The sequence below is a fragment of the Cibotium barometz genome, chromosome 14, assembly GCF_041138505.1.
Source record: "Cibotium barometz isolate CiBa-2024 chromosome 14, ASM4113850v1, whole genome shotgun sequence".
Taxonomy (NCBI): Eukaryota; Viridiplantae; Streptophyta; class Polypodiopsida; order Cyatheales; family Cibotiaceae; genus Cibotium; species Cibotium barometz.
The window spans coordinates 23,978,579-23,991,418 of NC_141059.1; the positions used below are offsets into that span (position 1 = coordinate 23,978,579).

A 12,840-nucleotide genomic window follows, 5' to 3' on the forward strand; every position below is an offset into this window, starting at 1 on the left:
ATTTTTGGGGGGATTTTCTTTATTTCTTCTATTTATCTTCTCCACACATTTGGATGAATTTGATTGGCCCCTCAAAACTTTAATTTGAATTTTTTCAAAAATTTGGACTCCGAGGATAAGGCCTCTTGAACAGATTATACTTGATTTCTAATGCACTTTCTGAAAATCTTTTTGAACTTCTGTTTCGGGGGAACTTATTTTAATAAGAAGTGATATTTTTCCATCCTAAAATATCCAAAATCTGAATAATCTCTCTCTAGAATAGTTTCTCTCTCTAGGTTAAAACAGGTAGAAACAAGATCTTTTATATTGCTGAAGAGGGATTTGATTAAAGGGAAAGATGTTGGACATCTTGAAAGGCTGGGAAGGAATCTTACATTCTCTTCCACTTGAAAAATGCGAGATGTCCTCATCTCACAAACTGCGGTTAATCCCGCGCAAGAGTTCGGCTTCTTTCTCCCTGGTGGCATCTTCAAAAGGATAGAACTTCCATTTGACCAAATATCCTTAAATCCAACTGATTCTAGATTCCTTATAGTCTGGAGAACCCAACAGAATCCTGGGATAAAGATCCCTTATATAAAACTCATCATCAGATAATAATTCACTCAGATCGTAACATTCAAATCCTTATCACATTAATGGTCCATTAGACCGAAATTTCTATCTGAACAGTCTTTCATGGAAATTTTCAATTATACAGATTTTTAATTTGTCATCCCTTAACTTGAACCACTAGGTCAAGTATTAACAGTATTAATCTGCCACCACCAGCACAATCCACTAATCTTATAGTGATTTGCTGAAGTCATTAACATCATTCCAGCAAACGAACATCATCACAGGGAGTCATCCCACTCATCCTCATTGTGGTTTTGCTTAGTTTATTACATTTCAACCAAAATTAAGGAATCTTCATTTTTCAATCAGAATCCAAATCAACTTATTAGTTCTCAACCAGAATTTAAAATCATATCAACCACATTCGAATTCATCATCTGGATAGTATTAATGCTTATAATTTCAAGTCTTAGATTTACTTGTATATACTGCCAATAAAGAGCTCCAGTTATACCCTCGGTATATACCGGTAGTCATGGTCCTTGGAACTATAAGGTAGATACCATCATGTCTAGGCCTCAAGCAAGTCAGGGATTCCATACAATTGCGGTACTTCCATCTCAAGGCCCAGTTACCAATTAAAGAATTTCAGTTTGAATATCAATTTGTATGAAATTTATCACATAATTACAACCCTTTACTGCTTCTTCATAAATTTCTTACATTATTGGCTTCTCGGTTGATCCTCATTAGCCAAATCACTCTGATACCAGCTGTAAGATCCTTGACTCCACTACGTAACAAATTTTAGGGTGCTTGCAGCGGAAGTAGCACTTCTTGCGCGGGGTAGGGTCCCACACTCGGGGCCTCTCCCATGGATATCCACATAAGAGACTAATCCATTGGTTCTTCCAAAACCAAACTCCAGAAAACTTCCCTTACCTAGAAAGCACGGGCGATTCCTGCAGGATAACTTTTCTCTAACGTAGTCAAAAGCCTTAACTAACTTAACTGATCTGACTGAACCCGTAAGTCCCATAGTCAGATCAAGGGAAAGATTGCACTTGGATCATAGAGACCAACGCTTTTCTCCTCATTGAGAGGCATAGCCGTAAGTCCCATAGTCAGATCAAGAAAAAGATTGCACTTGGATCATAGAGACCAACGCTTTTTTCCTCATTGAGAGGCACAGCCGTTGATTCTTTTTCATAGAACAATTTTTATCCGAGATTTACTTCATCTATCGTACAAACAGAAATTTAGTCTCATTTAAGGGATCCATCAGTCCAACCTTAGTTCCATGGTGGGTAAGCCAACCGCCCAACCACTGTAGTGATGGGATCCAATTAGGAATTTTGGTTAGATTTTATCCCAGGTGTACTAGGGAAAAGAGTTCCCAGACCCCCTAGCCGGATATTCATGCAAACATAAAACTAGTCACACCACTTACACACCCAATATGAACTTGCCTTTTTCACAGATTCAACAATTCTTTAAAACAATCATTTAATGAAACCATAGTGTTACTGATCATAATCCTCTAATTATCCAGTTAAATCCTAATTTCTAATTCCTTCCCTCTCATCAGTGTATCTATGGCATCATTGGCATGTTTAGAACGCTCATCACCTATTTACTAGCTCATAGTACCCGACAATATAATCACATAAAAATATCCAGATGGAATCTCCATTGAAGATCAGCAAGATCAACCAGCAAATTCATATAAATAAAAGAGCCATGGACTCATCCGTTGAGGACCAACAAGGTCAATCAACCAGATCCATGCCCGAATTTAGAAAACAACTCTTACTCCTTGTTCCAATATCTTCCTCGACATACTCGTGGGTATCTTTGGTGACCCAGAGCCCGTCGAGCACCGTATGGTCAGCACCCTCTAGGATCCTTCGCAGGTCACCTAGTGCTTCACTCATAGGCCGCTTCCTTGGTCCCTCATCCACTCGGAAGCTGACCATTTAATCAAACTGAGGCTGGTCAAGACCTCGGTTGACCTTGCTACACGAGACGTCCTCCGACAATCTGCTGAAGAAACCTGAAATCCAAGGGAGATAAGATATCGATTTATCTTATCACTCCAAGCACGAGGTGCTTGCTTCAAACCATATAATGCTTTCTTTAACCTGCATACATGAGTGGGATACCTTGGGTGTACATATCCTTCTGGCTGTGCCATATAAACTTCCTCTTGTAGATCATCATTTAGAAATGCATTTTTCACATCCATTTGATGCATTTCCCAACCATTTGCTGAATATATTAACTCTAAATTTGTCATAGATTGTAGATTTAGATTCTATTTTTAAATATCTTTCAAACGATATGTCACATGAGGGGGTTTTAACAAAATCTTGGATAGGTTCACCTTGATCCCATTTTTCAAACGGGAATGGGATTTTTCCCAAATTATCTAATATGGTGTTTCTCGTCCATTGTACCGGAAGCACACCATTTTTCACCATACCCAGGCTACCTGGGCAGGTTTTCACCATACCCAGGCTGGTCAAGACCTCGGCAGGTTTTTGCCACGTGCGCTGTCCCTCAAACACTCCCCGCCAGCTGCTGCAAACCGAACTTCCCTTAGATAAACATATATGCCAAATGCTCCCTCCAGCATTCTGGCGTAAGACAGTCCTTTAAGAAAATAGGGTTTCTATGCAAGTTTTTAGTTTTGATTTTGTTTGAAAACCATGAATAATCTTAAATCTGTATCTCAATACTTCTAGATCTAGGTCTGAATTCCAAACAGAATTCCTCGAATTCTGTTAACTTGATCCTCAGATCAAAATCAAAAGTCTTAACTTAGTTTCAGATTTGGTAGGGGATTTGAGTACATTTTTCCTGAACTAGGCACATCGTCATTGATTAAAATTGACGAAAGAATTAGGTCTTTGTCAATAGTCTGAATCAGAGTTTGGGTCTGGAAAGGTTCTTCCTAAACTATCTTTCTCCAAAAATACTATTTCAATTTCTCTTTTTCTAAATTTCGTTTGACGAATATTTGCTTACAAATTTGTAAAACATGAATTTTTTATGAGGAATAAATTAATCATTTATCTCGATTTCTGACTTCGATAGTCTAATTGAATTTTCTCATTATCATCTTAGTGAATATGAACCGGTAGCATTTCTTCTCACAGATTATCTACTTATTCATTTTTCTAATTTTTGCGAAAATTAAACAGAGGATTGAGAGAACCCTTATTTAAATATAATCATTCTATATGCATAAAGTCTAATTCTGATGAAAGTCACACTTTTATCATCATAAAAATCATTTATGATGAAAATCACTCTTTTAATATGAAAGAATTTCTTTTATGCATAAAAATCATTTATGATGAAAATCACACTTTTAATATAAAAATATCTTTTATGCATATGTTTATACATACAAATCATTTATGATAAAAATCACTCTTTTAATATAAAAGAATTTCTTTTATGCATCCATTTATGCATAAAAATCATTTATGATGACAATCACACTTTTAATATAAAAAAAATCTTTTATGCATATGTTTATGCATAAAAATCATTTATGATGAAAATCACACTTTTAATTAAAAAAAATCTTTTATGCATATGTTTATGTATAGAAATCATTTATGATGAAAATCACACTTTTAATATAAAAAAATATCTTTTATGCATATGTTTATGCATAAAAATAATTTATGATGAAAATCACACTTTTAATATTAAAAAATATCTTTTATGCATATGTTTATGCAAAAAAATCATTTATGATGAAAATCACACTTTTAATATTAAAAAATATATCTTTTATGCTATGTTTATGCATAAAAATCATTTATGATGAAAATCACACTTTATATATTAAAAAATATCTTTTATGCATATGTTTATGTATAAAAGTCATTTATGATGAAAATCACACTTTTATTATTTAAAAAAATATCTTTTATGCATATGTTTATGCATAGAAATCAATAATGATAAAAGTAACTTTTTTATAATAAAAAAATTCTTTTATGCATACTTTTATGCATAAAAATCAATAATGATAAAAGTAACACTTTTATAATAAACAAAATATTCTTTTATGCATACTTTTATGCATAGAAATCAATAATGATAAAAGTAATACTTTTATAATAAACAAATATTCTTTTATGCATACTTTTATGCATAAAAATCAATAATGATAAAATTAACACTTTTATAATAAAAAATATTCTTTTATGCATTAAAATCAATAATGATAAAAGTAACACTTTTATAATAAAAAAATTATCAATAAGTATCTTTTATAGAATTTAATTCTATTGAAAATCATTCTTTTATAAAAATTAATCAATATTCATCTTTCTATGCATAAATGAAAATGACACTTTTAGAATACACTAACGATGGGGATTACTCTTTTTGATCAATAAAAGATGAAATTTATTTCACAAATTTTCAAAAAATTTTGCCATAACCTCCTTTGTCTTGCTGACCATTTTTCAATTTTTAACTCACTATAACTAATTAGAAGTTCACCAAGAGTATTTAAATCGTTCTAGTGTAAGCATTTTCTACTTATTTAAGAGAATATTATGAAAAACTTGATTTTATCCATTTATCATTCATCTAGGATAAAGAATGGTTGGATTTACTAGAGAAGAGAGGGGAATGCCTTTTTTCAATGAGGCATAACATTATTTTCAATTTAAAGAAGACAAAAACCATAAAAAAATCATAAAAAACATAAAATGAATAAAAAAGAGAAGAATCTCCAACTTACTAAGGAATTTGAGAGCTTTCCTTTGGCTTGATGGTTTGAGAGTTCTACTCTTGTTTGAAAACAAGAGTGGCCACCAAGGTCAAAAACTAATGGATTATGAGTAAAATTCACAGTTTTTGGCACGTGAGAGAGGCAAGGTAACAGTGCAAAACACGAGAGAGGAGAGATAAAAATATCTCATTATTTGGGATTTTAAAACTCATTCAAGCATGTGAAATAGGCACCTCCTTCATGAGGGGAATTCCCCCATACTGAGGTATCAAAAATGCATCATTACTTCTAAATATCTCTCTTTTTTAACTATTAACCTTGTCCTTATTCAACTCTTCATCTTATGTGAGCATTTACTCATTTTTGGAGGATTTTTCTTTTATTCTTCTATTTATCTCCTTCCTACATTTGGATGAATCTTATTGGTCCATAGGAACCTTAATTTAAAATTTCAAAAAAATCTTGACCCCCAGGATAATGCCTCTTGAACAAATTATACTTAATTTCTAATGCACCTTCTGAAAATCTTTTTGAGCTTCTGTTTCAAGGGAACTTTTTTTATAATAAGATGAGATATTTTTTATCTAAAAATATTTAAAAATTGAATATTCTCTCTCTAGAATATTTTCTCTCTCTAGGCCAAAACTGGTATAAACAAGATCTTTTATATTTTTGAAGAGAGATTTGATTACAGGGAAAGATGGTGGACATCTTTAGAGGCTGGGGAGGAATCTTACAGGAACGTTAAGACTCTATGTGGATTATAGTGGTCTCAACCAGTTGTCAGCTAGAATAAGTATCCTATCCCCAGAATTGATGAGCTTCTGAATAGGCTAAATGGAGCCCAAATCTTCACACAAAGATAGATCTCAAATTAGGGTATTACCAGATCAAGATTAATGATCAAGATATCCCAAAGACAACCATCAATACTCGCTATGGGCGCTATGAATTTACTGTCATACCGTTTGGATTGACAAATGTCCTAGCTACATTCAATCGCCTAATATAGGACATTGTCAGAGAATACTTGGATGATTTTGTTCTTGTTTTCTTTGATGATATTCTGATTTACTCAAAGAATGCAGCTGACCACGAAGCTCATGCTTGTAAAGTTCTTGAGATTCTAAGGAAGCACCAACTCTTTGCAAAAAAGAGCAAATGCACTTTCTCTATCGATCATGTTGAATACTTGGGCTTTCTTGTATCCAAAGATAAAATTTCTCCAGATTCTGCAAAAGTCCAAGCAGTCATAGATTGGCCTGAACCAAAGACAGTGAAAGAAGTCAGAGGATTCTTGGGACTAACTCGTTGTTGGTATAGAATTTGTATACCTAAGTATGCTCTCATAGCTTTCCCCCTAACTAATCTTCTCAAGAAGAATATCCCGTTTCAATGGTCTGCCAGGTGTTAGAGCACTTTTAATAAGCTGAAGACCGCCTTGGTAACCAATCCCGTTCTGATGTTGCCAAATTTCTCTCTACCCTTTGAGGTAGTAACTAATGCCATTTGCCCTGGGAGGTGCGCTCATGCAGGAAGGTCATACAGTGGTCTATGAATCCCGAAAACTCAGAACGCATGAGAGAAATTATGTTGTCCACGGCCTGGAGCTACTTTCAATAGTCTATGCCTTGAAGTTGTGGACACATTACCTACTGGGTCAAAGGTTCACTTTGATGATAGATCATGAGAGCTTAAAGTAGATCTTCACTCAGAAGGATCTCAACATGCACCAAAGAAGGTGGATGCAGACCCTGCATGAATTTGATTTTGAAATCAAGTACTGCCTAGGCGAAAAAATGTGATAGTAGATACCCTCAGCAGAAAAGCTTCCTAGCTTGCAATCACAGTGGTGTCAAATCCATTGATTAATGAAGCAAGAGAGAAGATCATGCAGGATAGATTCTTTGGCCCTATTTCTAACTCCTCAGGAGTTGAACCACGTTCAAGGGTACAGCCTAGATGAAGGAATTATGTATTATAATAGCAGGCTATGCATTTTATTGATGACGAAAATAAGGGTCAAATTTTGAATAAAGCCCATCACCACAAGAATGGTTTATACATAGCGACCCTCATACAAATATGAAGAAAATAGTGGGGGTCGCTTTTGTGGATGCTTATGCGACCTTTAAAATGTAGTCTTATATGCCACCATAGTAGCGACCATAGCAAACTGGAGTTGAGTGGCATAAGCATCGAAATTGCGATGCATAACCCACATTTTTATTTGGGTCGTTTATGAGACCAAGCTTCTTTAAAAAAAACTTCAGCGTGTAGTCAATTTTTGTTTCGTGCGCACTGTAGGCAGCTTCAAACAATCGACTTCCTCTCACAATCCCAAGCTCACGGCCAGCACAGGTAACATGTGTGTGTGTGTGTTGGGGTATCGATGCTCTGTGTGGTGTGTGTGTGTGTGTGGTGTGTGTGTGTGTGTGTGGTGTGTTGGGGTATCGATGCTCTGTGTGGTGTGTGTGTGTGTGTGTGTGAGAGAGAGAGAGAGAGAGAGATATTTCGACCATAGAGTTTAATGGAGACACCACGGCTGCATTCTTCGGCTTCCTTGGAGCTGCTGCAACGCTTGTCTTCTCCTGTATGGGTGCTGCTTATGGAACTGCAAAGAGTGGGGTTGGAGTGAATCTATTGCTGGACAGGTCAAGTTCAGATAAAAAGGGACATTTTTGCAATGCTTCATGAAGCTTAATTAGTAGGCTACCTAACAAGAAGTTGGACATTAGCAATGTAGTAAGAGAAGAACTGGAGTTGAGTGGCATAAGCATCGAAATTGCGATGCATAACCCACATTTTTATTTGGGTCGTTTATGAGACCAAGCTTCTTTAAAAAAAACTTCAGCGTGTAGTCAATTTTTGTTTCGTGCGCACTGTAGGCAGCTTCAAACAATCGACTTCCTCTCACAATCCCAAGCTCACGGCCAGCACAGGTAACATGTGTGTGTGTGTGTTGGGGTATCGATGCTCTGTGTGGTGTGTGTGTGTGTGTGGTGTGTGTGTGTGTGTGTGGTGTGTTGGGGTATCGATGCTCTGTGTGGTGTGTGTGTGTGTGTGTGTGGTGTGTGTGTGTGAGAGAGAGAGAGAGAGAGAGATATTTCGACCATAGAGTTTAATGGAGACACCACGGCTGCATTCTTCGGCTTCCTTGGAGCTGCTGCAACGCTTGTCTTCTCCTGTATGGGTGCTGCTTATGGAACTGCAAAGAGTGGGGTTGGAGTGAATCTATTGCTGGACAGGTCAAGTTCAGATAAAAAGGGACATTTTTGCAATGCTTCATGAAGCTTAATTAGTAGGCTACCTAACAAGAAGTTGGACATTAGCAATGTAGTAAGAGAAGAACAGTTTTGCAATGTGGGTAGACTTCCTACCAGCTGGTTTTTGGATAGGTCCACATACTCTAAGCTATCTTGGAAAATAGAACTGGGGGTGCGCATCCACGGGCGTACCAGGTGCAACATTTTGCTGGGCAACCAATGGCACTTCGGCCTTAACCTGCACCAGCAGGAGCTCTATGTACATTTAGTTTTTGAAGCTTTTTTTTGTACTTTTTCACTCCCAATGATCGAGTCCAGCTCTTCAAGCAGTGCAGAGAAAAAGGTATCCTCCTTAACATTCATTAAGCGCATGGCATGATGAGGCCTGAGCTATTGATGAAGTCTATTGTACCAGTTGTCATGGCTGGTGTGCTGGGTATTTATGGCCTTATTATTGCTGTCATTACAAGCAGAGGTATCAATCCTAAAAGCACTGCCTACTATCTGTTTGATGGTTATGCGCATCTATCATCTGGTGTCTTGCTTGCATGCTAGCTGGTCTTTCTGCTGGAATGGCCATCGGCATTGTCGGGGATGCAGGCAGCATCGGAGCTAATGCATAGCAGCCAAAGCTGTTTGTGGGCATGATTCTTATTCTCATCTTTGCAGAGGCTCTCGCTCGTTCTGCGTTGATTGTATCATCCTATCAAATCAAAAAAGAAGTGTGTGAGTGAGAGAGAGAGAGAGAGAGAGAGAGAGAGAGAGAGAGAGAGAGAGAGAGAGAAGGGCTGCCAAGTGTGTGTGCGTGTGTGTGTGTGTGAGTGAGTGAGTGAGTGAGAGAGAGAGAGAGAGAGAGAGGGAGAGAGAGGGAGAGAGAGAAGGGCTGCCAAGTGTGTGTGCGTGTGTGTGTGTGTGAGTGAGAGAGAGAGAGAGAGAGAGAGAGGAGAGAGAGAGAGAGAGAGAGAGGGAGGGGGGGCTGCCGAGTGTGTGTGCATGTGTGGTGTGTGTGTGTGTGTGTGTGTGTGTGTGAGAGAGAGAGAGAGAGAGAGAGAGAGAGAGAGAGAGAGAGAGAGAGATTTGATTTGATTTGATTTGGTATTTACGTCCGTGGGGGGCCAAAAATGACCCATGGGACCCTTATGTCTAGAAATAGTCTCCCCTTGCGGGTGTGTGATCTGTGTCATCTGTAGATGTTTCCATTAGTAGTTTGTGGTGTTCTAGGATGCGGGTAAGATATGTCCCTAGACTTGTAGGAGAGGGTTTTGTTTTTAGAAGCAAATCTGCAAAAGTGTGGCATCCATGGATGAGCTACTGACAGGGATTTCATTAACGTCTTCACAATTTTGTGATCATGTTAACAAAACCTATTGTTCACATATTAAAACTTGTGATCACATTGTATATTCACATGACCTGACCAATGACCTGCCAGAACCCACTAGTCCCGTAACACCTCCGGGCTTTTGCTTTTCCCGGCAGGCTCGCCGGGATAAGAAGTTATCCCGGCAGGCCCGTCTGGAAAAGCAAAGAACACCGGCAAGGTTCTATTCTGTTTATAAACACTGCCCGACACTCATCGTGGAACTTTTGGGGAGATAGTCCTTGTTTTGGGGGCGTGATATCTCTCCTCAAAGTACTTGTAGAGCTCTCGAGTTGCTAGAAGTGTCCTCTTGGGAAGAACGTCCTTATCTTAGGGGCTGTCGTCTTTCCTTGTAGGCACTCCTACTAAGGCTATTCAAAAAGTCAAAGCATTCTTCTAATTGTTTTGTCTCTTGCATATTAGGCATCCCTTCTGCATCTTTGTGTACATATAACTTTTCTACATATGCATACATATCTTCCGGGCTTATGTCTCCGGTAATGTCTTGTCTTTTGCCTTTCATCCTCATCCATTCCTTTTTGGGGTTTTTCTTGAAGTTTATTAGGGCTTGTGTCTCGGTGTGTAGTTCATGTTCTCTTCTTTTTCTCCTCTTGAGAGTTGTGTATTTTGCCAAAGCTGTACATTCTATGGCTGTTTTGGGGGTTGACCTCAAATGTCTTTTAGCAATCTTGCATTCTTCATCAAACCATGAGTTGTGTGGCAACCCTTTCACCTTTGTTTCTTGTCTATGAGTTTTCCCCATTGTTTCCTCTACTGCTTCACTCATTGCTTGCTTGAATTTGTTCCATGCTTGATCTACATTTATTGGCATGCATTCTCTTGCAAGTTTATCATCAAGGGAAGCGGCATAGGTTTTCTTTTTTTCAATTTACATTTTGTATGCCCATGCTTGAATTTGAGCCTATTTTCCTCTCCTGTGGTGAATGGGTACCCGTAACCATACATGAATGGGTGTATGATCCAAGTTTGGTGATCTATCCCCAATTTCAAAGTTATGCACCATGTGGGATGCCTCATATTGGATCAATACATAATCAATAGCACTCATTCCGTTGTTGGCGGTGTAGCATGTGCATTCCCCTGAGTTGGCAAATTTCTTCACTCCATTTATAGCTATTAATTGCAAGCTGTCATCATGCTTAGTAATGCTGTTCCTTGTGGGTTTGTCACTTGGTCTTTTGAGCATCGCTTCCACATGTGGTCAAGTACATCCATTTTATGCTCTAGACCCGGAGGTGTCATGAGATTTATGACTTGCATTAGCGCATGTGCTATGCGGGCATTCATGTCCCCAGTAAGCATCACTACCCCTTCTTGCATGTAAGTGTTAATATCTGCATACAAATCTTCAAAGGGGTTGTTCTTCTCTATGTTGAAAGCATTATAGAACGGTGATTCCCTATGGGGAATGTAGCACCCCGCTATGAACACTGGTTTACCTCATGTGTCAATCTTGACCCATATGTGTCAATCTTGACCCATATGTATCGCTTATGAGAGCATCTTTTTTGCATATTTTAAACACTTTTTGAAGCTCTTCTTTGTACATCACTGCCACCCCTCCACAGAGAGTGTGTGACATACCCATCCACATGTGGTATCCTGCATGTATTGTGTTCCCATGTTTCCAATAGGAAAAGTACATCCGCTTGTGGTAAGACTTTTGTGAGCCCCTCCCCTTTGTGCCAGGGGAAGCCCCTCCCCTTTGTGCCAGGGGAAGCCGCGGCAATTCCAGCCTTATTACATGTAGTTCTGTGGTCCCATGGGCCTCCTCTTGTCATTTTTCCTGTTCTCCCCCTTCCGTGGTGTATTGGTGAATGCTTCATAGGCTTCCCTTCTTGCCTTCTGTTGGTTCGGCGTTCTATCTTCACTTATGTATAATGGGCTGTCTTTTAGATATATGCGAGCATTTTCAAGGATAATGGCCCTTTTTCGTGCATCTAGGAGTGTGCATACAATTGCCCGGTTGGTTTTGAGATTCTTCTTCCCTACTCTGTGTGCGCCGTATACCACAACATCATGCATACCAAATTTAGTGGAAATGATATCCGTGATGTCCGTGTTCAATGTAAGCACTTGTTCTGTGTCCGTTTCTGGAATGCCTCGCACTACTATGTTTATCTTCCTTTTCTCTAGTTCGTTGTATTCTTTTTCATCCTCAATGACTACATTTCATCATTTGTGGTAGTGGTGGCCGAGTTTGTGTGCCCATTCTTTACTATGCTTGCCCAAGATCCCACATTTCCTGGTACATTTTGTTGGGTTCTCTCACTGATACGTAGTCGTCATGTGAGGCCAATGTATCCTGCGTCGTGTTGGTTTGTTTATTGAAGGCTTCTTGTAGTTCTTGCAACTTCTTATCTTGGTTAAGGACCCGCATATCTTGCATTTGTAGCTTATGCTCAAGCTCTTGGTTTTTAAGTGCAAGGTTTTTTATTTCTTCACTTTGGTTCATCATGATAGTTTGCATTGAGGTGATGAACCCCCATATGTCTTGCATGGAGCCCATCACTACATGTCCCTCGGTCATTTCATCTACATGGCATTCTTGTGCTTTGTTTGCTCCTGTACTTGTCCCTGTACCTGTTCCTGTACCTATACCTATACCTGTACCCGTCCCTGTACCTCTCCTTTTTTAGGAGGCAAAGAAGCTGCTAGCAGAGAAAGGAAAGAAGGCTAAGAAGGCTAAGATGGCGCAGCTCCTTTAGGATAAAAGGGACCCAATTTTTTTGGGTCTAGAGAAAAGGGCAATCCTTCTTGGGGGGCAGGTCGAAGAGCATACCTGCGGCGGCAGCTCTTCACTTAAGTACAGGAAGTCTTCTGCACAACAGCAGCAACAACAAGGGGGCCATCTGGGGTAGCAAGGGAACACC

General features: G+C 38.6%; 3 pseudogenes; 1 reads left to right on the forward strand and 2 right to left on the reverse strand.

Moving 5' to 3' along the window:
• The first annotated feature begins 7,837 nt into the window (after nucleotides 1-7,837).
• LOC147631830 (V-type proton ATPase 16 kDa proteolipid subunit pseudogene) lies at nucleotides 7,838-9,320 on the forward strand (annotated as a pseudogene).
• A 534-nt stretch (nucleotides 9,321-9,854) lies between these two features.
• On the reverse strand, nucleotides 9,855-11,254 carry LOC147631831 (uncharacterized; annotated as a pseudogene).
• A 453-nt stretch (nucleotides 11,255-11,707) lies between these two features.
• On the reverse strand, nucleotides 11,708-12,467 carry LOC147631832 (uncharacterized; annotated as a pseudogene).
• Nucleotides 12,468-12,840: the final 373 nt, after the last annotated feature.